General features: G+C 40.5%; 1 pseudogene; it reads left to right on the top strand.

Moving 5' to 3' along the window:
* The first annotated feature begins 1,164 nt into the window (after positions 1-1,164).
* Positions 1,165-3,118, top strand: LOC103661453 (annotated as a pseudogene).
* The last annotated feature ends 21,868 nt before the right edge of the window (positions 3,119-24,986 follow it).

Here is a 24,986-nt window from a genome sequence, read left to right as displayed (position 1 = left end):
TTTACATCAAAAACCAGGGATGTACTGTACAGTGACTAACATAATATAATAAAAAAAATTATTAAAAAAAAACAATTTTCTGAGTATTTCTCCCCCAGTTTTTAAATTATTTGATTGCTTACTTAAAACTCAAGATGGCATTTCTTTACCAATTCAACTGATTTTTGAACCAAAATGCCTAGTAAAAATGTTGAGAAAGTGCTTAGTTTTATCTACAACTTCAGTATCAGCAAGAGTTAATTCTATATGAATTTTATTGTTTTAAAAGTCAAAATTTATTTGTCTGGACAAAATTACAACCTGCTCTAAAACTGCATAATAAAAACTTTCTGAAGATGTAAAAAAAAAAAAAAAAGACCACAACAAAATGTGTTATTTGAAATTATTTAAATATGCATAAAGAACGAAGGGTCTGGAGAACAGACTTTGATTCAGGAACAGGACTTCACATTTACTATAGTTTATTCCCACAAAACATTAGTTCCATGTTCTGCTATCATCTGCCTTAACTCTTGTCTTTAAACCAAGAAGCCAGAGCCCTCAAAACCATGTCAGGTCCCACAGCCTCATTTATAGAAAATGCTCAGAGGCCTCTTTTTCTCACCAGGTGCCCTCTTTGGCCTCCCTTGTTCCTAAAACAAGAATGCCATTTATCCTCTGATTTACCTCTTACTAGTCACTTGGGACAATTATTCCTCCTGATTGGGTTCAGGCTCCTGCATTCTAGGCTCCCTCAACAAGGAACAGTTGGCCCAAGGAGAAACAGGAAAACAGAGAAATTGGTTCTGCCCTATGCAAAACAGCTGGAACATTGTATAAAATGATAATCAGACACCAAAAATCATATAATGGAACTAGGAAAATTTTTGAAAAGAATTAAGAAAGTGGCAAAAGACAATGCTGTCCACAAAGATTTGACTGCTCACACATTTAAAGAGGTCATGATCAAAATGTATACAACTGTGTACCATATGGGTAAGAGGTGAACAAATTCTGTGGTTGTTGACTTTGGGGCTGAAATTGAACTACTGGAAATGTGTGCACCAAATACTGAAATTTAAGAATTTAAGACCACCTTTTAAAATTCAAGAAACTTAAATTTAGGAAATATGAGGAAGTACTGTTTCACGAAGTAAAGATTAGACTTGTGGAACTCGTTACACCATGAGAGTTGTAGAAATGGGAAATACAAATTAAGCCCCAAAGGATTTGGAAATATTTATGAATGACCAAGCCAGAAAAAGTTACTAAGAAAGCTTAAGTTATAACTAAGTTTTAAGATTACCATCAAACCTTCCTCCTACGGGGAGAGGTTCTGAACAGGGTGTAAGTTGGGGCCTGCATGAGATGTCCAAGCAACTGGTGGCCCTACAATGGCCCGAAGATCACCTACACTCAGAGATTAAGTAAACAAATGTATTAATGATAATGGAAGTCTGATTTCTTACTACCAGAGAAGGAAGGTACAAACTTGGAAAGGGGTAAAGCTAGAATGAACCCTATGGTGTTTGACTGGAATTGAAGGTAGCAGTGTGAATTATTTTTAATAGAGGAAGATAGAAATAAATGCAAATGCACACATATATGTTTATACACATATATTTCCTAGTTCAGAATTCTACAGAATTCTACAGTATTCTGAGAAGGCCTGGGTACCATTACATCTCAGTAACAATGAGCACAGCTACTATTCAGATATGGATTTCTAAATATCACTCTCCACTCTTTTCCTCAGTGCTTCCTACAGAGGTGGCCACCCACAGACCGCTGGTGAAGCCCAAGATCATTTACAAAAAAAAAAAACCAAGAAGTTCATCTAGCACCAGTCAGACCAATATGTCAAAATTAAGCACAACTGGTGGAAACCCAAAGGCACTGACAACATGGTGCGCAGAAGATTCTTGGTCAGATCTTGACCACTGGGTACAGGAGCAACAAGAAAACAAAGCACATGCTGCCCAGTGGCCTCCGGAAGTTCCTAGTCCACAACGTCAAGGAACTTGAAGTGCTGCTGATGTGCAACAAATCCTACTGTGCAGAGATTGTGAGCAATGTCTCCTCCAAGAACCCCAAATCCATTTAGAAAAAGCAGCCCAACTGGCCATCAGAGTCACCAATCCTAATGCCAGGCTGTGCAGCGAAGAATATAAAAAGCTTATGTGCACATTGTATTTGTGTTAATAAAACCATCAAACTCCAAAAAAAAAAAAAAAAAAAAGCTATCACTCTCTACTAAAAGTAACCAGGGCTCCTTGGAGAAATGACTGATTCCCAGACTGGGGCAGGGAAAGAATACGATGAGCCTGGAATATTTGTCTTGTGAGCGAGTAAGGAAGTTCTCATAGCATGAAGGGGATATATCAAAAGGACACAGAAGCCCATTTGAAAGGCCTCTTACTGGTCAAGTCTGGGACAATTTAAGTATCAAAGTGATAATAATGGATTAAGACCCACTGAACAAGCTGGAATCCAGGAGTTGTCTCTTATAAATTAAAAAAAATAGATGGAGGGAAAAGAAAGGTCTCCCTTATGGCAGAATGTCAACAAATACAGAAAGAATTATGGAACTACAAATCACAATTTGCAACCACAACCATAATAATTGCGGCAAGAATTCTCAAACTAGTGGACAGAAGTGGAATGAGAAATGGGTTTTACAGAGTCTTGAAGTATTGGTCCACAAAATGCTTGTTAATTGCATTAATAAAGGGTGGGGGAAGAAAATTTATAGTGGAGAAACCTGGCAGACACCGTCTTCACCAAGTGATCAAAATTAGTTACCAACAATAATTAGGGAAGTCAATATCATACGGCACACTATAGGTACAATATGAAGAACACAGACTCGTTGCTTCTGTAATGCTCCAACCAAAAATACACAACCTGGGTCTAGTCCTGAGGAAACACTAGAAAAACCCAAATTGAGTAATATTTTACAAAATGACTGGCTTCTAATCTTTAAAATATGGATATCATAAGTCATAGGAAGACTGAGGTACTATTCAGATTCAAGCAGATTAGAGACAGATGATCACTAAAAGCACACGATTCAGATCTCGATCCTTTTGTTATAGACAATGTTACCAGGACAACTGGCAAATCTCGAGTTGGGTCTCTAGGTGAAGGATATATGGGAATTCTTTGTACTATTTTTGCAACTTTTCTATAAGTTAAAAATAGTCTAAAAAAATGTTTTATTAGGGGCGCCTGGGTGGCTCAGTCAGTTAAGCGTCTGCCTTCAGCTCAGGTCATGATCTCAGGGTCTTGGGATCAAGTCCCATGTCAGGCTCCCTGCTCAATGGGGAGTCTGCTTCTCCCTTTCCCTCTGCCCCTTTCCCTGCTCCTTCTCTCTCTCTCTCTCTCTCTCAAATCTTTTTTAAAAAATATTTTATTAAAAGTGCCTCAATTTTTAAATATCTACACACTTTAAAAAAAAGTCAAAAGCAAAGTCAGAAGATAAATGACAAACTGAGGGTGGCAGAAAAAAAAGGAAATAGACATTAGGAGGAAACACAACTGTTCCTAAGTACGTTACTTGGGATCATCCGTTTGCATGGGAATACTGTGTACGATGAATGAGGATTCTCAGTGTGACTATTGTCCCAAATTTAAAATGGACCATCTTTCCAGACACACAGAGCTCTAAAACTAAGTATCGCTAGTTCTAGAATCATCTTCAAAAGCTATGGAGTTCAATCTTATTAATGCTATACCACATTACTAACAGTTGTTGAACATAGCTCCATAATCTATGCCTCAGGAGTTTCATGGAATAACATAATTTTAAAAGGGGAGTAAAAAGTGAAATTTACACAGTGCATATTTGTAAAAGGACAGATATACAGGACCCACTTTACATCCCTTCCAGATTTGCTTGCCCTCACACCCTTCTCAAGCCCTCAGGCACCAGGGCCTCATCTCCTAGCATAGCACCACAGGCGGTCTCAGCTTCCCCAGAAGTGAGGACAAGGCTTTAACAAAGCCATCACTGTGTCCTCTGCAGAGGGTCTACAGGAGTTCCAGGGCCCAGATCTAACCAAGGGTCCAAGGCTGTGTTGCAGAGCAGAAGATCTGCCTAACCCAGCGACCGCCCAAAGAGGCCAGGTAACACAATCCCTAAGTCCAGCAGCATTAACACTTTATGGGTAAACTTTAATAGAAAATGACTCCAGATGATTCCAAAGTGTGGTGGTTCCACACAGCCTACCTGGAAGACACAGCTCATGCCTGGTGATAAGGTGCTCTCTTATGAGGCTGTGACCAGCTTGGTAACACCAGCCAGCATTTGCTTTCTCTCTGTCTCACTAGGACTGCACCTCTGCTAAATCCTTAGGATGCAAACTTTGGCTTAGGCTCTATTTTCTAGGAAATATATTAATACAGTCTTTTTTTTTTTAATTAAACAAGCTCCTTCACAGTACTTCTACAAGCCTTTGACATTCTGACCTATGTCATGGGTCTTCAACAATGACATATTGTGTGTTGCAAACCAGTTATACTTTAACATAGAACCCTTTTCTGGAGAACATCTTGCAGAAATAGGGCTCTGCAGAGTGAAAATCTGGGGAAAACCAGTGCTGTAGACTTCCTTTATAAAAAACGCATTAAATGAATTTGAATGTGCCACAAATTTAATCTTGTCTTTCAAAACCTAGCAATAAAAATGTGTAACACCATTATTCTTGAACCTAGGTTGTAAGATCAATGACAGGAAGCCTCTCTAGAGGGTCAGAGGATTTGAAAATACTTCATAAATGACAACTGCATACTAACAAGTAACATCGAAATTCCTACTGTATGACAGACAAAAGTCAGCCTTTACATACCACTCAGAGGCAGGCACCATCATCTCTATTATACAAAGAGGAAATGGAGGCACAGAGAAGTTTGTAACTTGCCCAAGATGACAAAGCTAGATAAGTAGCAAGGATGTGAACTGAGAGCCTACATACTAACTACTACATCATCCCTACATTAGGATTAGTTCATACATTTGCACTCAGCCCTCACAAGGACACCAGACATAAATTTCTTTATCACTCAGCTCAATAGAATACAAACAAATCAGGCTGTTGAAAGAATCCCAAAGCTTTGGTGCTCAAAATTGGTATTACCCTTATCTTTGACTAGTTCTGCCTTTATAGCAAGCTGGCACCAAAGAAGGGCATCCCCGTTTGGTAGGATTTGCTATGGTAGCTGTGCCTCTCTACGTCATGCTCTTGCCATGTGGCTTCCTGCAAGCCTCCTTCCTATTCAGCTGGAATCTGTTCCTAAACCCCACATCCCTTCAGGTGTTCACCAGCAGAAGGTGGGGCTGAAATCCTAGGCATGTAAGACTAAGATAAGGAGGCATTAAGGAAAATCTCCAAAGTAGGCGTGTGATTTAAGGTAACCAGGAGGGCACCTGGTAAGCATCCAACATCACTCTTGATTTCAGCTCAGGTCATGAGCTCAGGGTTGTGAAATCGAGCCCTGCGTTGGGCTCCCGCTTAGTGAGGAGTCTGCTCATCCCTCCCCCTGCCTCCCCCACCATGCTCCCTCACCCCCAAATAAATAAATAAAATCTTAAGGTACCAGAGAACAAGCATATGTTAGGGGATAGAACAGAAGAGAAGAAGGTAGGGTCAGTCCCTCTGGCAATTAGGTGCCTCTGCCCTCTAACAACAAAAATGTTTTGGCACCTAAAAGACTCATAAGTACATAGCAGGAGAATAACCAGGGCACAGTGCAGAGTCTCTCCCCATTTTTTTTTAAGCACAAGTGTGAATTATCTATAATGTAAGAATGTTGCATTGGAGAGGCATAGGAACTGGAAAGCTCACTCACTAAAAAAACAAAAACAAAAACAAAACTTGGTACGAAGAGATCCAATCCTCTCAGCCTCAGCCTCATCACTGTACAATTCTGAAATGACCTTAATAAAACATAACCTATACATATATCCATTTTCTGAAACTGTATATATGTACTACCTTAACTATAATAAATAATTTGTGTTTCGATATGAAAATGCTTGTACAGGGCTATAGAAGAAAATAACGAAATAGTCTGATACATGTATTCACTCCTTAGGAATGTCTGCTTTTGAGAAAACCAGAAGCCATTCTGTATGGGAAGGACAAGAAAATGAAAGAAGGTACTGGCACATACTAAACTATTATAATATACACTTACCTCTGCCAACTTCTTATCTAAAGACAATAAGGAAAATGAGGGATTTACCTTGAAGATGAAAACATTCAAAAGTGTGGAAAATAGGGTAATATTTTATATGTGGGGCAATTCTACATATTACAGGGACATCTTGCATCCTTGGACTCTGGCCACTACACACTAGTGGTGCTTCCCAGTAATGCCCCACCCCCCAAATTTCAGAAATGTCCCCATGAGAACCACTGTTCTAAAAGTCTTCACCCGAAAACAGGCTATCCTCTTGAATTTCAGCGTACATCCACCTTGACCATTGTGGAAGTTGGGTTCAACAACAAGATTTCTGAGTTCTTTTGGGGACGTATGGGGAAAGTGTTATTATAAATAAATCTATAGGACTGGGTGTTATATGCAAATAATGAATCATGGAACACTACATCAAAAACTAAGGATGTACTGTGTGATGACTAACATAATAAAAAATTATTAAAAAATAAATCTATACAACTAATATAAAATGAAAGCTGATTATTATACACAATCTACTACATCATTTATAAAACTGAAAGTTTAGTAGTACCATTCTTTTATTAAACTATAAAAGATATGGTTTCTGCCTCCAAAATTTCAAGATTTGCAAATTCTGATTCAAATAAGCAAATAATTACAAGTCCTTCATGCCATTCAACATCTTGCAACTTGGACCTTTTATGCCTTTATGCTAAGATTCTTGGGAAGTTCAAAATCTTAAGGGTCGAAATTCTTGTGTGGGAGAAATCATGGAACAGGAAAAACAAGATACTGAGCTACTATTATGCACCAGCCTCTAAGGAGTTCGCTTTACATATAACTGAAAAGTTTACTTTGCTCATTTAATCCCACCACAACACTATGAAGTTGGAAACCTCACCTTACAAATGAAGAGCCTAAAGCTTAGTAAGACTAAGTAATTTGTCCAAGTCAAACAGGTACTTCACGGCAGAGCCAGGTTCCAGGTTCTCATCCAGGTTAGACCCTAAACCAATGCTACCACCAACCATCACTATCACAGAGAAACTGAAGGGAAATCACTATGGAAAAAAGTATAATAGTTCCTCAAAAAATTAAAAATAGAACTACGATATGATCCAGCAATCCCACTTCTGGGAAATGAAAACAGGATCTCAAAGTAATATCTGCACCCCATGTTCATTATCACATTATTCACAATAGCCCAGGAATGGAGATAACCCAGTTGTCTGGTAATGGATGAATGGATAAAGAAAACATGGTGTATATAAAGAGTTGTATTCTATTCAGCCGTGATAAAGAAGGAAATCCTGCCATTTGCGACACGAATGTAACTTGAGGGCATTGTGCTCAGTGAAATAAGTCAGATACAGAAAGGCAAATACTGTATGGTATCACTTATGTGTGGAATCTTGGAAAGCTGAACTCCAGGAAACAAGAGAGTTAGTAGTTACCAGGGGCTGTGGGAGGGCATTGCTGGCCAAAGAATACAAACTTCCAACTCTGAAATAAGTTCTGGGGATCCACACAAAGACAGCATGCTACTGGCACAAAAACAGACACATAGACCAATGGAACAGAATAGAGAACCCAGAAATGGACCCTCGGCTCTTTGGGCAACTAATCTTTGACAAAGCAGGAAAAAACATCTAGTGGAAAAAAGACAGTCTCTTCAATAAATGGTGCTGGGAAAATTGGACAGCTATATACAAAAGAATGAAACTTGACCACTCTCTCACACCATACACAAAGATAAACGCCAAATGGATGAAAAACCTCGATGTGGGACAGGAATCCATCAAAATCCTAGAGGAGAACATAGGCTGTAACCTCTTTGACATCGGCCACAGCAACTTTTTTCATGACACATCTCCAAAGGCAAGAGAAACAAAAGATAAAATGAACTTGTGGGACTTCATCAGGATCAAAATCTTCTGCACAGCCAAGGAAACCGTCAAAAAAACTAAGAGGCAGCCCACGGAATGGGAGAAGATATTTGCAAAGAACACTACAGATAAAAGACTGGTATCCAAGATCTACAAAGAACTTCTCAAACTCAATACACAAGGAACAAATAAATCAAAAAAAGGGCAGAAGATATGAACAGACACTTTTCCAAGGAAGATATACAAATGGCTAAGAGACACATGAAAAAATGTTCAAAATCAGTAGCCATCAGGGAAATTCAAACCAAAACCACCTTGAGATACCACCTTACACCAGTTAGAATGGCAAAAATGGACAAGGCAGGAAACAACAAATGTTGGAGAGGATGTGGAGAAAGGGGATCCCTCTTACACTGTTGGTGGGAATGCAAGTTGGTCCAGCCACTTTGGAAAACAGTGTGGAGGTCCCTTAAAAAGTTAAAAATTGAGCTACCCTATGATCCAGCAATTGCACTACTGGGTATTTACCCCAAAGATACAGACGTAGTGAAGAGAAGGGCCATATGCACCCCAATGTTCATAGCAGCATTGTCCACAACAGCCGAATCATGGAAGGAGCCAAGATGCCCTTCAACAGATGACTGGATTAAGAAGATGTGGTCCATACATACAATGGAATATTACTCAGCCATCAGAAAGAACGATTATCCAACATTTGCAGCAACATGGACAGGACTAGAGGAGATAATGCTAAGTGAAATAAGTCAAACAGAGAAAGACAATTATCATATGGTTTCACTCATTTATGGAACATAAGAAATAGGAAGATTGGTAGGAGAAGGAAGAGAAGAAGAAAGGGGGGATAAACAGAAGGGGGAACCATGAGAGACTGTGGACTCTGGGAAACAAACTGAGGACTTGAGAGGGGAGGGGAGTAGGGGATTGGGATAGGCCAGTGATGGGTATTAAGGAGGGCACATATTGCATGGTGCACTGGGTGTTATACACAAATGATGAATCATGGAACATTGCATGAAAAACTGGGGATGTGCTGTATGGTGACTAATATACCAAATAAAAATTATTTTAAAAAAAAGAGCTACAGTCATTTCTTAGAAAATTTGTTTAGGGGCGCCTGGGTGGCACGGGGGCGCCTGGGTGGCACAGCGGTTAAGCGTCTGCCTTCGGCTCAGGGCGTGATCCCGGCGTTCTGGGATCGAGCCCCACATCAGGCTCCTCCACTATGAGTCTGCTTCTTCCTCTCCCACTCCCCCTGCTTGTGTTCCCTCTCTCGCTGGCTGTCTGTATCTCTGTTGAATAAATAAATAAAATCTTTAAAAAAAAAAAAAAAGAAAATTTGTTTAGATCACCTAAGATGACAAAACCGCTTTACTATTCTCAAATAAAGATCGCTGTTTGCACAAGACTATTATTTAAGCAGGATTTTGGCTCCATGGTGTACAAACAGTTGTTGGGTTCACCTTGGGTAATATCTTAATGTTGAATGGTAAGAAGTGGGGTAAGATTTTCAAACAGTGCATGGAAGTTTTAAGTCATACTGTTCCCTTTCTCAGGATCTGAACGATCTTGATTTTCCTGCAGTCTCTTGTCATCTTTTTGCAGCAAAGAGATCTGATCAGTGTGAGTTTCTGATTGTTCAGTCCTTTGACGTTTATCACACCCTTATCACCTACAGTCTCTGTGCAGGTCCCATGGCGAATACAAAATATCTGTGCCTGGTTGCCTACTGTCCTGTCCAAAGTCATGTCAGGGAGACAAGAGATGAAAATTACATGGGCTGGAACTCGTCTACACAGCTGGTAAGAATATAAGCAAGTACAACCCACTACACAAATTGCAGTTTAGAAGTGCCTACTAAACCCAAACACATGTATGCCTATAACTTAGGACTCCTGAGTATATCTCCAACAAAAATGAGTGGGTTTAAACACTGAAGACTTAAATGTCATTAGTAGCTTTGTCACAGTAGCTCAATACTGGTAACCAAAATATTCATCAAGAGTAGAATAAGTAAATTATGGTATATTTATATAATAAGATATGACAATAAAAAAACTAATACTTTCAGCAATATGGAGAAATATCAGATATAACGTTAAGTGGAAGAAGCTATACACAAAAGACTACATACTATAGGATTCCATATATGTTTAAAAATAGCCTAAGTGAATCCATAATGATAAAAATCTAAATAGTGGCAGGGCACCTGGGTAACTCAATCAGTTGAGTATCTGCCTTAGGCTCAGGTCATGATCTCAGGGTCCAGGGATCGAGCCCTGCATCGGGGTCCCTGATCAGCAGTAAGTCTGCTTCTTCCTTGCCCTCTCACGCACCCTCAAATAAATAAATAAAAGTCTTTAAAAAATCTAAATAGTGGCTACTTTGAGAGAGATATTACCAGTGGGCACAGGGAATTTTCTGGAGTGTTAAAAATGATCTGAGTGGGACGTTTGCATGGCTCAGTCAGTTAAGCCTCTGCGTTGAGCTCATGTCATGATCCCAGGGTCCTGGGATCAAGTCCCACATCGGGCTCCCTGCTCAGCAGGAAGCCTGCTTTTCCCACTGCCTGCTGCTCCCCCTTTGCTCGCTTGTTCTCTCTCTTCTGACAAATAAATAAAATCTATAAAAAAAAAAAAAGATCTGAGTGGTCATTACATGGTTGTATACACATGTAAAAATTAAATAAAATTTAATTGACAGGAAATTTAAGTATGTACATATTACTGTATGTAAGTTACAGTGCAATTTAAAAAGTTCAATAGCTGTGTAAGATTTAGCTTAGAGCTATCACAAGACAGTAAAAAGAGTTGCCAAGAACACTATATAAATACACGCTGTGAATACAAATGATGGCGAGGGTACTCCATGGCCAAGGTAGGACTTGAAGGCCTCCATCTAAAAGGTAAACTTAAGCTAGGTCTACGAGAATAGGTACTATCTGGACTGGTAGAAACATTCAGTTTTGTTTAATTTTCACAAGCCACTGAAGATTCATTGGCCCCACTACTGGATTCTTCCTTGGAAATCAGGGCTCAGTTAACGTGGAAGGCTTGAAAGTCTACAAGGTGTTCTGATCCATCTGCCCACAGTTTCTCAAACTTTAGCGTGAAACTCAGCCATGGGTTGGGGATAGGGTGGCAGAGATGTTAAGATGCTGATTCCCAGGCTCCCAGTTTTCTAATTTGATGAGTCTGGATGGGATGGAATCTAAGACTTTGCCTTTTCAACATGCCTATTTCAGACTTACTATACATAAAAAATAATAATAATAAAGAGCAACACTGGCCACACTCTGAGGAATATTTTATGACTGCTGCAAACTAGACCCAAGTCATCTTGATCCATTTCTGAAAACACCTACCAATCAGTTCTGAACTATCTTTACTGAAACTAATGAACTACAACTTATCTTTATGATGGTCTAATCAGAAGAAACAACACTTCTGGCCATGTGCCAGGAGGAAAGACAAAACTGATTGAAAGTTATGGTTGGGATAGCTTGAAGACAGTTCTGCTGTTGCATGTGCAAAAACAGACAAAGGCTTGTAGGAACCCAGCCATCTTGGCTATGCCTTTCACGCCCTTGTCATCCCCGCCCTGGCAGCACACTTTAAACTCTGTATAAAAAGGTATGACTCATAAGACCTATTTTTAGTACTGTTTCCTAAACTACCAACCACACCTGTTTTGTATGTCATCTCTCCTCTGTGTTCTCCACCTGCCCCGCTCAGACCTCTCTGGCCGTATTCTTGTCAAAATACTTTGATATGAAACCTCTTGTTGCTCCTGGCTCTGCCATTGGCCCTCATTCCTGCTGCATGTTTCCCTGCTCCTTTCTGCCTGGGCATATTCATGACAATACCCAAGCCTCAACTTAGGACTTCTTCACAACAGGCTACCCACAGGAACAGCTCTACCTGGCTGGGCCTGGGTGGGACCAAATCTAGTTGGGACTCATTTGCATTTAGAGAAAATATTCCTAAAGATTTATGAACCTGAAGTACATAGCTAAAGTGAAAACACAAACCCACACATGTGAGAGTAATCATCGGTTCCCAATAAAAATCGGTTTCACATATTTCTTTGCTGAATATTCTAATCTCATTATGTATCCTTTTCCAAGGCATTCATCAAGGATCTCTCGGTTTATCACTAATACTAGTTGCTGCATAAGAAGCCTTACCAGATACAATCTTCAACCTCAAGTTCTTATAATCTAGAATAGCTCACACCTAAGGGAACTAACCTCAAGGAACATTAGGCACAGACCTTTTTTCTTTTTTAGTTGAAACCCTGTCAACCATTTCTGTTAGACAAGAATGAGAAGAGACCAGTAAGAAGGTAGCCAAAGAGTGGTTACCCATTAATTTCCTTCACAGAGAGACAGGAAGCTGTTATAATCTCTCAGGATTACACATATTAGTAAATAAAGTACTCTCAGTATGAGTGAGCCATGTGGCAAGCTCAGTTAGTGCTCTGGGAAGAAGAGGAAAGACCATGATCTGGAGAACAAAACCCAGTATAAAAAAGATCAACTCTCTCTCATTGAGAGAAGAAAGGATTCACTGCGAAAGTATTTTATAGCTTCCTGGAGAAATACCCCCTGACAAGGAGATACAACAGGAGAGCTCCTCACTTTGCTAAGTTTGAACTCTTTTAGCATCTCTAAGTATAAAATATTAAGTAATCATAAATATGGTTACATGCTTTAGCCAAAAAAAAAAAAAAAAAGACTGGTTGACATAATCAACGTAAAAATCAAAGAAAGGTCTTTGTCACTGTGCCTAAAGAACACAAATCCAATTGTGCATAAAGAACCCAATTCCTGTGTCAACTGGAGACGGTCACACTAATCTAAAGAGAAACACTGGGGAGCCTGGGTGGGTCAGTTAGTTAAGGGACTCTTGGTTTCAGCTCAAGTCATGATCTCAGGGCCCCGCATCAGGCTCCATGCTCAATAGAGTGTCAGCTTGAGATTCTCTCCCCCCCACCCCTCCCCCTGCTCGCTCTCTAAAATAGATAAATCAAAAATAAATAAAGTGAAAAACACTGTATAGGACTGAGCTCAATATATCAAGTAGCTGGCTTAGTAAGGAGGAGCGTGGCTGGCCACTCATATACAGGCAAGGCAACAATGCAGGTACCAGAAGACAAGCAAAGGGCTCCTTTCTGGCCTAATCAGGCAGCTGTCCAAACACTATGCTGGGTGCCCCCAGCAGGATAAGCTGCTGAGCTATGTATGCTCTTATGGGGTTTCAGAGGACAGGGCAGCTAGGACCCCTCTAGGAGAGCTACAATGCTGCAAGAGGAATAGGAGAGAAAAAGAAGAATTAAAAGGTTTGTATTTAATTATCTTCCCCGCCCCATGTAAGGCAGAATCATTAACCTCATTCCCAGCACACTTCCCTTGACCTACCTGTAGGATCAAGTAGATATGCAAAGAGTAAGAAAGCCCAAGAACCAAAGATAATAGTTCAGGCCTAAAGAAAATGAAGCCACTGTCAGCCAAGAATGTTCACCAGAAGGAAAAAGTTTAATAACAAGTATATTATACTTACTTGGGCAACAATCTGGTAACTATCAAAGACAAATATTTAACCAGCCATTTTGGGAAGACAGCAGGCCTTAAACAACACAGTCCCTTGACCACCCTTGAGATTGTGAATTTCATGTGTCTGCTGTTAGACTGCAATTAGTCTGTGTCAAGTCTGTATTGATGAAAAAATATTAATCTAAATAAAAAATATAGGTATATTAACATATAGTGTATTATTAGTTGCAGAGGTAGAGTTCAGTGACTCATCAGTCTTATATAATACCCAGTGCTCATTACATCATGTGCCCTCCTTAATGTCCATCACTCAGTTATTCCATCCTCCCATCCCCCTCCCCTCCAGCAACCCTCAGTTTTTCCCTATACTTAAGAGTCTCTTATGGTTTGTCTCCTTCTCTGATTTCATCTGGTTTTATTTTTCCCTCCCTTCCCCTATGATCCTCTGCTTTGTTTCTTAAATTCCACATATGAGTGAGATCATATAACTGTCTTTCTCTGATTGATTTACTTTGCTTAACATAATACCCTCTAGTTCCGTCCACATCGTTGCAAACAGCAAGATTTCATATTTTTGATAGCTGAGTAGTATTCAAATATAAATACACACACACACACACACACACACACACACACACACAATATCTTTACCCATTCATCTGTCAATGGACATCTGGGCTCTTTCCATAGTTTGGTTATTATGGACACTGCTGCTATAAATATTGGGGTACAGACACCCCTTCTTTTCACTACATTTGTATCTTTGGGGTAAATACCTAGTAGTGCAATTGCTGGGTCATAGGGTAGCTGTATTTTCAACTTTTCAAGAAACCTCCATACTATTTTCCAGAATGGCTGCACCAGCTTGCATTCCCACAAACAGCGTAAGAGGATTCCCCTTTCTCTACATCCCCGCCAACATCTGTTGTTTCCAGAGTGCTTAATTTTAGCCATTCTGACTGGTGCAAGGTGGTATCTCGTGGTTTCGTTTGTATTTCCCTGATGCCAAGTGTTTAGCATTTTTTCATGTGTCTGTTAACCATTTGTAGATCTTCTTTGGAGAAATGTCTGTTCATGTCTTCCGTTCATTTCTTGACCGGATTATTTGTTCTTTGGGTATTGAGTTGGTAAGTTCTTTATAGATTTTGGATACTAGCGCTTTATCTGATAAGACATTTGCAAGTATCTACTCCCATTCTGTCAGCTATCTTTTGGTTTTGTTGACGGTTTCCTTTGCTGTGCAAAAGCTCTTCGTGTTGATGAAGTCCCAATAGTTCAATTTTTGCCTTTACTTCCCTTGCCTTTGGAGATGTGTCTAGCAAGAACGGCCGAGGTCACAGAGTTTGCTGCTGGTGTTCTCCTCTAGGATTTTGACGGATTCCTGTCTTACATTTAGGTCTTTCATTCATTTTGAGTCTATTTTTGTGTATGGTGCAAGGAAATGGTCCAGTTTCATTCTTCTACATGTGGCTGTCCAATTTTCCCACCACCATTTGTTGGAGAGACTGTCTTTTTTCCATTGGATATTCTTTCCTGCTTTGTTGAAGATCTTGACCATAGAGTTGAGGGTCTATTTCTGGGTTCTCTATTCCGTGTGTCTGTTTTTGTGCCAGTACTATACAGTCCTGATGATTATAGCTTTGTAATACAGCTTGAAATCTAGGATTGTGTTGCCACCAGCTTTAGTTTTCTTTTTCAACATTCCTTTGGCTATTCAAGGTCTTTTTTGGTTCCATACAAATTTTAGGATTATTTGTTCCATTTCTGTGAAAAAAGTTGATGGTAGTTTGATAGGGATTGCATTGAAGGTGTAGATTCCTCTAGGTAGCATAGACATTTTCATAATATTTGTTCTTCCAATCCGTGAGCATGGAATGTTTTTCCATTTCTTTATGTCTTCCTCAATTTCTTTTATGAACGTTCTATAGTTTTCTGAGTGCAGATCCTTTGCCTCTTTGGTTAGGTTTATTCCTAGGCATCTTATAGGTTTTGGTGCAATTGTAAATGGTATCGACTCCTTAATTTCTCTTTCTTCTGTCTCATTGTTCATTTATAGAAATGCAACTAATTTCTGTGCATTGATTTTATATTCTGCCACTTTGCCAAATTCCTGTATGAGTTCCAGCAACCTTGGGGTGCAGTCTTTTGGGTTTTCCATATAAAGTATCATGTCTTCTGCGAAGAGGGAGAGTTTGACTTCTTTGCCAGTTTAGATTCTTATATTTTTAACCACAAAAACTGAGAGTCCTGTTAGAATGGCCCTCAAAACCAAGTTGATTCCATCTAGAAAGACTTGCCAAGAAAGGTCAAATTCACTTAACTGAAGAAAGAAACTCTGGCAGAATACATGAGTTTTGCCATCAGAAGGGTAGATGGAGTAGGATGCGTGGGTGGCTCAGTCAGTTAAGCTTCCAACTCTTGTTTGAGGGTTGTGAGATCAAGCCCCACAGTGGGATCCACACTCAGCAGGGAGTCTGCGTGAAGATGGTCTCCCTTTGCCCCTCCCCCCACACACTCTTGTGCTCACTCAAACAAATAAATCTAAAAAAAAAGGGGGGGGTAGACGGGCACTGGGCTGGGCAAGGAATTATAATGTGCAAAAGAAGAGACAATAGGCTTACAATTAGGAAGGCACACTATTGGGGTCCTCAGCACTATTCTAAGGAAGGAACGGACTCCAAATGATGCTTGGAAGAGCCAAGTCTCACTTCTGAGAGCAAGACCAATTAGAATGGAGACAGCTAAGAGCAAGCTCAGCAAGAATGAAAGTCAGGGGTATTACAGCTTCATGCTACCTGTGCTTGGTTACCTGTGAAGGGGCACAAGATCCCAAGCCAGTACCCCACTACCCTCATTCCCTTCAGGTCACTACCCCAACTCAAGGATCTACCAGAGCTTCAGATTAGCTTTCCTAGGATATATAAATGTGCCCTCCCTGCCCCACTACCAAAGTATCTAACTTCGTCTCTCACTCCACCCTACAGAGGGCCTCCCTAACCAGCCAGGGAAAGTGCCCCCAAGCAAGTCTTGATCATTTTCATTCTTTGGAGTCAAGTGGACTGGAATTTCATTATCAACTCCAATACATGCTCTTTAAGTGACTTCAGTTTTAAATAAAGGCAAAAAACCTCCTACTTTGTAAATTAATAAAGATTAAATGTTTTACTGGGTGTCATTCAACATTTAACAGAGTGTCCAACGATATTTTTCTTACCAACTGGCTTTTCCATGTACATCTCTTCTCAGCCATCTTCCTTCCGGCCTGGAATTACCACTTCCTACCATCTATTCCACACAATCCACATAAAGCCTGAGCTCTCCTATAAGAGATATGCCCTGGCAAAGCCTTTCTTCATTATATCAATTCTTCAACCCTCAGCCTAGAACCCCAGAATGTGCACACAGTGAGTTCTCAGTAACTGCTTGGGTGATTTTAATTGATGGATAAGGGAAACACTGGTGAAAATGCTGCAGGACAGTAAAAACTACCTGTTATACTAACTGCAAAAGAAGGATTTAGACATTTTAATAAACGATCTACACTTGGGTGACCTTTAGTCATGCTTTCCCAAATAACACAAGAGTGAAACATCCCTTTTGCTAAATTACAAGAGTAAAGAACTATTAGGATAATTATACCATAACAAATGCCAGAAATAAATTATCTTAATTTTATGGACACTTTCCGAAATATATACCCTAGCCTTGCAAAAAAAAAAAAAAAAAGAAGAAGAAGAAGAAGAAACAAGAAAAAAAGAAAAAATGTATTACTATTGCTCAGATTTTACTAATCCATGAACCCCTGGGGAAAAAAGCCCTGAGTTTATCCTATAATGGCAAGTGGCCACCTTTTCTGTGAACATGAAAGAAATTCAATTTCTCTAGACACTTTTTTCCTCTGCTACTAGTGAGCTCCAGGGACTGGTAAACTCCTAAAGGAAAACCATAAAAAAAAAACATAATCCAGAGAAAACAAAATCCAGCTAGTTAAACTATCACCAATAAGAAGCATAAACAGGAACAATTTTCAATTGCTTGGAATCAAAAGCTCAATTTTAAAAAGCTTCAAAACAAGAGTTTACTGTTTCCTGGACATCTGCAGTTGAAAATACACACACACACACACACACACACACACACACACACACACACACACACACACAGAGTGTCCTGGAAACTGCTGTGGTTTACTTCATACTGAGTGATTTCCAGGTGTGAAGGGGGAAACTGGAGCAGAATAAAAAAATGAAATGAGCATAAACAAAAAGTTTTTCAGGGCATATTTACATATACCTTTCTGGTAACTCTTTGCACATAAATGTAGCATGTAGCACTATGTGCTACTTGTTTGAAAGAAGCCTTATGCTGGGGACAGCTTCAGGCAGATTTATCACTGATAAGTTCCCTGTAAGATTTCTAGCTCAGAGACCCTTGGGAGAAGGGCCTGGCTTAACATTACTTGTCATTGTCCTTCTGTCTGGAGCAGCAAGCAGAGTAAGAACCTTTGATGGTGAGTGCCATAGCTTTAGGAGCAGAACTGCCAGGCAGCTGTGTATGCTTCCCAGACTGTGGAACAAGCAATAAAAAGAAAAAAGCAAGACGAGAATTGCCAACTTCTTGCAACATGGAGCCATAACTGTAAGAGCCAAGCTGGTCATTTTTCCACCCAGCCAGCCCCAAGGTTGGCGTCTGACATCAGTGTGGAGAATGACATCAGAGAGTCTCCAATCACCTGCTTGACTGACAGTCTTGCTCAAAAAAAAAAAAAAAAAAAAAAAAGCCAGGAAAGCCAGAGACACAAGAAAAGAGGTAGAGGAGGGGGATTAATTTTGCTCAAAAGGCCCTCACTATTTGTCAAATAGACCAGTACTTCAACCAACTGAATAAAGCCAGACTTTCAGAAAAAGATGGGAAAAAAAAAAGAAGTATTTTCAGAAGAAAAAATAAGACTAGAAAATTTAGATTTAGGCGTATCTGCTAAAGTTCCTAATCTATAAGCCTGACAAACTGACTTTAGCTGGTGTTACAGACTAAACGTTTCTGGCCCTCCAAAATTCATATGTTGAAGTCCTAATCCCCAGCGTGTATGTATTTGAAGGAAGTAATTAAGGTTAAATGAGGTCATATGGGTAGAGCCCTGGTTCATTAAGATTAGTGTCTTTACAAGAAGAGACACCAGAGAGCAAGCTTGCACTCTCCTAGTGTGCAAATGCAGAGGAAAGACCATGTGAAGCCAAAGCAACAATCTACAAGACAGGAAGAAAGTTCTTACCAAAACCAAACCCTAACAGAACCTTGATCTTGGACTTCCCAGCCTCTAGAACTGTGAGAAAATAAATTTAAGCCACACAGTTTGTAGCATTTTGTTATGGCAGTCCAAGCAGACTAACACCAGTCAAAGGAATAAAAGGGCTCGCAGAACTGACTAGAAGATGGAGAACCAGCCTAGAAACTGGCAGGATCCAAGTCAGCTCCAGAGAATGAAGAATCAGGAACAGAGCACTGGTCAGGATGCCACTGCTGGGATAAGCAATCCCAACTGTTTCTAAGTCCCAGAAGGATGTCTCCAATTGTCTAAGCCTAAGCCATGTGTAGCTCCTGGTTGTACTAAGAGGGAGAGAAAGTATCTTGTCCTCTCCACTTCTATGATGGCCTGCTGACATGTGTGTGATACCAAGACATCACAGTGGAGCCAGGTCTGGACTCAAAAGGAAATCAGGATAATTCTATGAAGGGATAATGGTTGCTGGGTAGTCTAAGAATTTTTAATGTCCACTATGCTAAATAACTTCACAAATTCCTGATGGGCTCACCATTCTAGTATGCATATCACATGTCTGAATGGGATTTCTATGGCTATAGATTCAGAGATAAGTGACTCCTAGAGGAGCCCCTACTCACTTGTAGAGCTACAAGGTCAAACTTCTCTAAAGGGTCTATACATTGTCTATCTCTAACTTTCTGAGTGAGGACTACACAGTACTTGGTGGTCCTTGATCAAAATGCTGGTGCTTAAAAGAAATGTTATTGACTACTATACACTATCATTCACTCATCAATTCCATGGTCCCAGAACATCAAAATACCTTCTGATCGCCCAATTACAACATTTATTAAACAACATGTATCACTGTTTTGCCAAGGAGTTTTATCCATAGGGCTTCCCCTGTCCTTCCCCTCCTTAGAGATGGAGACAGAAAAAGACATATAGACACAGGTGTATAGCTGGACAATGATACAAAGAGATAGAAGCACAAAGAAACTGAAGGAGACAAAGAGAAAAGACAGCCTGAGCAGACAGAAATAACTGGAAGAGACCAAAAGTGGTTGAGATAGGCATAACAACTCACCTAAAAAGTTATGAGTGAACAATACTTCTAAAAGACAAAGAGGGCTCTAGATGAACTTTCTCAGACACACTAGGCTCGCTAAATCTCAAGAGTCTAAGTGATTTGGGCCATTATTTCCTCCAAACTCCTCCCATCCTCCCCATGGCCCCAAATGCCACTCGACCAAAAGAATGGTAGTAGGGAAAAGACAGAAGCTCAAGGCTTTGCTAAGTGATGCCCGGCATCAGACAACAAAATGCTTGATGGCCAGAGCTGGATTTTCTGCAATAAAAGAACACAAATAGACAAACCAAATTGGAATGTCAGGTTCTGACCCTCTGCTGAATGAGTTCCTAAGAAACACTTTGTTCCAGGGTTTTTCTCCTAGATTATGTGGGTTGTTTTGTAGGGTCTTTCTGCCCCAAAATCACAGCTTATTTATTCTTTCAAACAGTCTGTGAAGTCAAAAGATCAACAGTAAGAGAGAAAGTAATCAAGGAGGAGAGATGGAGTTCCCATCCTCTAAAACCTTTGAAAACAGGAAAACCTACAAACTACATAAGTAGAAAACAACCAGAATGTAAATAAGCAACATGTGAGCAAGTAGGACATTAGAATGAACTAGCTGCACCAATGCCCATGTAAGTGGGAATGGCTTGGATAGACGTCTTAAGTCCCACTTGTCCTCACTTCTTCAATCTGTTCAATCTATTGTGTTCAGCCTGCGCTTCGCAGACTCTGCAAATTTTATTACACACATTCAATAAACTCTCCTATGCCCACCTAGAAGCCAAATCCAGTTCTTGTAGTTCAATTCAGAACTTACTTTGATTCTGCTGTTGCTTTTACACAGCTGACCAGTTTGCCTTTCTTCAACTTTGTCTCTCCGAGACTCCCCTCTCCTCATCCTCTTCAGGCTCTCTGCCTCTCCTTCTCAGACTCTCTTCTCCAGCTGATCCTTTTCCACCCCCACTTAATGCTAACAATTCCTGAGCTCTGTCCTTGTTTTTCTTATTCTCCTACACGTTCTGACAATGTCATCCATACCTATGGCTATAAATACCAACTACAGAGTTCCTCAGCTTTATCTCTAATGGAGGTTCCATTCCCAATTCCAGATCCAGATAGCAATCATCTACTAGATAATATGTTCCTAAATGCCTGTACCCAGCTCAAAACTGAATATCCCTATCCATAACTTTGCCCCTCCCCTAGGTCAGTGTTTGATGCCACAACCTACTCAGGCATCTGGAAGTCATCAAAACCTCCCCTTTACATAATTGCTCTTTAAGTCCTGTCATTCCACCTCCAACTTACCAAGTCCAGCCCCTCCTTTTCATCCCCACTGCCATAGGTTAGTATGGAGCCCTCGTTCTCTTTCTTCTTCTCCACTACCCACCCTACCTCCTAACTCACCCGTTTCAAGCACACCAGCGTAATACTTCTAATATTTAATCATGATTCCCACCCACTCAATATTCTCCATATGTCATCAAACACTGATAAAATAAAATCTGAATGCATTTGCATGGCAAACACCAAGCATAGTATTCTTGGCTACTAGACCACTATACCTGCCTTCAGTTTGCATCACACTCTACTGTGTATTGTGGCTGCCTCATTGTGCCAATTTCATCTTCAAAAGGACCAGTGCATAACACAATGCCTAAACACAGCGTTCAAAAACACCAATGATTACCTCAATGGATGAAAGAACCAATACCTCAAATTTCCCCTTCACAAAATTTCCCCCGATATGCAACATTTTTGTTGTCCATACCTTAAATACAATGCTACCTCACTCAAAAGAATAGAAAAATCTAAAATGCAGTTTTTATATTCTCACCTCAAGAAGCTGGAGCTGGAACAGAAGAACAGGCCTAACCCACGCATGAGAAAGCAGCTGATCAAGATTAGAGCAGAAATCAATGAATTAAAAACCAGTAGCACAGTAGAGCAGATCAACAGAACTAGAAGCTGGTTCTTTGAAAGAGTAAATAAAATTGACAAACCACTGGCAAGACTTATCCAAAAGAATAGAGAAAGGACCCAAATTAATAAAATTATGAATGAAAAAGGAGAGGTCACGACCAACACCAATGAAATTGGAAGGATTATTAGAAACTTTTATCAACAGCTATATGCCAATAAATTAAGCAATCTGGAAGAGATGGAGGCCTTCCTGGAAACCTATAATCTACCAAGACTAAAACAGGAAGAAATTGATTTTTTAAACAGACCGATTAATTATGAAGAGATTGAAGCAGTGATCAAAAACCTCCCAAAAAACAAGAGTCCAGGGCCTGACGGATTCCCCGGGGAATTCTACCAAACATTCGAAGACCAAATAATACCTATTCTCCTGAAACTGTTTCAAAAAATAGAAACAGAAGGAAAACTACCAAACTCATTCTATGAGGCCAGTATTACCTTGATCCCTAAACCAGGCAAAGACCCCATCAAAAAGGAGAATTACAGACCAATATCCCTGATGAATATGGATGCCAAAATTCTCAACAAGATCCTAGCTAATAGGATCCAACAGTACATTAAAAGGTTTATCCATCATGACCAAGTGGGATTCATCCCTGGGATACAAGGGTGGTTCAACATTCACAAATCAATCAGTGTGATAGATCATATCAAGAAAAGAGTCAAGAACCATATGATCCTCTCAATTGATGCACAAAAAGCATTTGACAAAATACAGCATCCTTTCCTGATTAAAACACTTCGGAGTGGAGAGAGGGGAGGAGTTAAGATGGCGGAGGAGTAGGGGACCCCTTTTCAGCTGGTCCCCTGAGTCGAGCTGGATAGGTACCAGACCATCCGGAACATCCACGGGATCAGCCTGAGATGCAGGAAGATACATCTGGATCTCTACAAATGAACATCTCCAGCGATGAGTATTGAGGTACGTGAAGCCGCGCACAGATACCGGAAGATAAACGGAAGGGGGAGGGAGCTGCCGCGTTCAGGCACCGGGAAGCGGTAGCCACTTGCACTGGGGAGCGGGTGGACGTGACCGGCACCCGCGAGAGAGCAGACTGAGACTGTGAGCCGGGGAAACGCACGCGACCAGTCTGAAAACCGAGCTCCAGAGTGCGTGTGAACCACACTGAAACGGAGCTCAGGGTTGAGCAGCACCAACAGAAACAGTTAAAGTGGCCAGAACATCAGTGGAAAACGCGTCTGCAATCCCTCTGTTCTGAGACAGAGGCTGAGATTCAGCCACTGCTGCTCTGACTCTCAGAAGAGGCACAGTAAGCCGCCAGGGAAAGCCACCAGAGAACAAAAGCCTGGAAATACCGGCTTACAGTGTGCACATCCCCATCCCCCCTCGCAGGGGACCAGGAGACTCTACCCAAACAGGGTTGCCTGAATATCGGTGCGGCAGGCCCCTCCCCCAGAAGGCAGGCTGAAAAAAATCAAGAAGCCCACATCCCTAAGATCCCTATAAAACAAGAGTGCACTGCCTGGGTCCTGGTCAATAATTTGGCTCTGGACAACCCCGCAACCTCTCCTCATCAGAATGAGGAGGAGGAGAAATACCCCCCCAGCAAAGAAAAGACAATGAGTCTCTGGCCTCTGCCACATAACTAATGGATATGGATATAACCAAATTATCAGAAATGGAGTTCAGAGTAACAATGGTCAAGATGATGTGTAGACTAGAAAAAAGTATTAACGAAAATGTTAATGAGAATATAGAATCTCTAAGGGCAGAAATGAGAGCAAATCTGGCAGAAATTAAAAATTCTATGAATCAAATGCAGTCAAAACTAGAGGCCCTGACAGCCAGGGTGAATGAGGCAGAAGAACGTACTGGCGAATTGGAGGATGGGTTAGTAGAAGAGAAAGCTATAATAGAAACTTGGCTCAAAAAAATCCAATCTCAAGAACATAGGTTATGGGAGATTACGGACTCAATGAAATGCTCCAATGTCAGAATCATCGGCATCCCTGAGGGGGTGGAGAAAAACAGAGGTCTAGAAGAGATACTTGAACAAATTGTAGCTGAAAACTTCCCTAATCTAGCAAAGGAAACAAGCATTCATATCCAAGAGGCAGAGAGGACCCCTCCCAAGCTCAACCACGACAAACCTACAGCACGTCACGTCATAGTGCAATTAACAAATATCAGATCCAAGGATACAGTACTGAAAGCGGCTAGGGGAAAGAAATTTCTCACATACCAAGGCAAAGGTATCAGAATTATGTCAGATCTGTCTACACAGACCTGGAATGAAACAAAGGGTTGGGGGGGGGCATTTTTAAAGCTCTTTCAGAGAAAAACATGCAGCCAAGGATCCTTTACCCAGCAAGGCTGTCATTCAGAATTGATGGAGAGATAAAGACCTTCCAGAATCACCAGTCACTGACCAATTTCGTAACCACAAAACCAGCCCTACAGGAGATATTAAGGGGGGTTCTATAAAAGTAAAAAGGCCCCAAGAGTGATACAGAACAGAAAGTCACAATCTATAGAAACAAAGACTTAACAGGCAACATGGCATCATTAAAATCTTATCTCTCGATAATCAGTCTCAATGTAAATGGTTAAATGCTCCCATAAACGCCACAGGGTTGCAGATTGGATAAAAAGACATGACCCATCCATTTGCTGTTTACAAGAGACTCATTTGAACCTAAAGATACCTCCACACTGAAAGTAAAGGGATGGAATACCATCTTTCATGCCAATGGACCTCAAAAGAAAGCGGGGGTAGCAATATCAGACATATTGGATTTTAAACTAAAGAATATAGTTAGAGATACAGAAGGGCACTATATTATTCTTAAAGGATGTATCCAACAAGTGGATATGACAATTATAAATATCTATGCCCCCAACAGGGGAGCAGCAAGATCCACAAGCCAACTCTTAACCAGAATAAGGAGACATACAGATAAAAATACGTTAATAGTAGGGGAACTCAACACTCCACTATCAGCAATAGACAGATCACCTAAGCAGAAAAATCAAACAAAGAAACAAGAGCTTTGAATGCCATACTAGACGAGTTGGACCTCATAGAT

The sequence above is a fragment of the Ursus maritimus genome, unplaced genomic scaffold (genome assembly GCF_017311325.1).
Source record: "Ursus maritimus isolate PB19 unplaced genomic scaffold, ASM1731132v1 scaffold_9, whole genome shotgun sequence".
NCBI classification, from domain to species: domain Eukaryota; kingdom Metazoa; phylum Chordata; class Mammalia; order Carnivora; family Ursidae; genus Ursus; species Ursus maritimus.
This window is presented reverse-complemented; position numbering and strand designations above follow the sequence as displayed.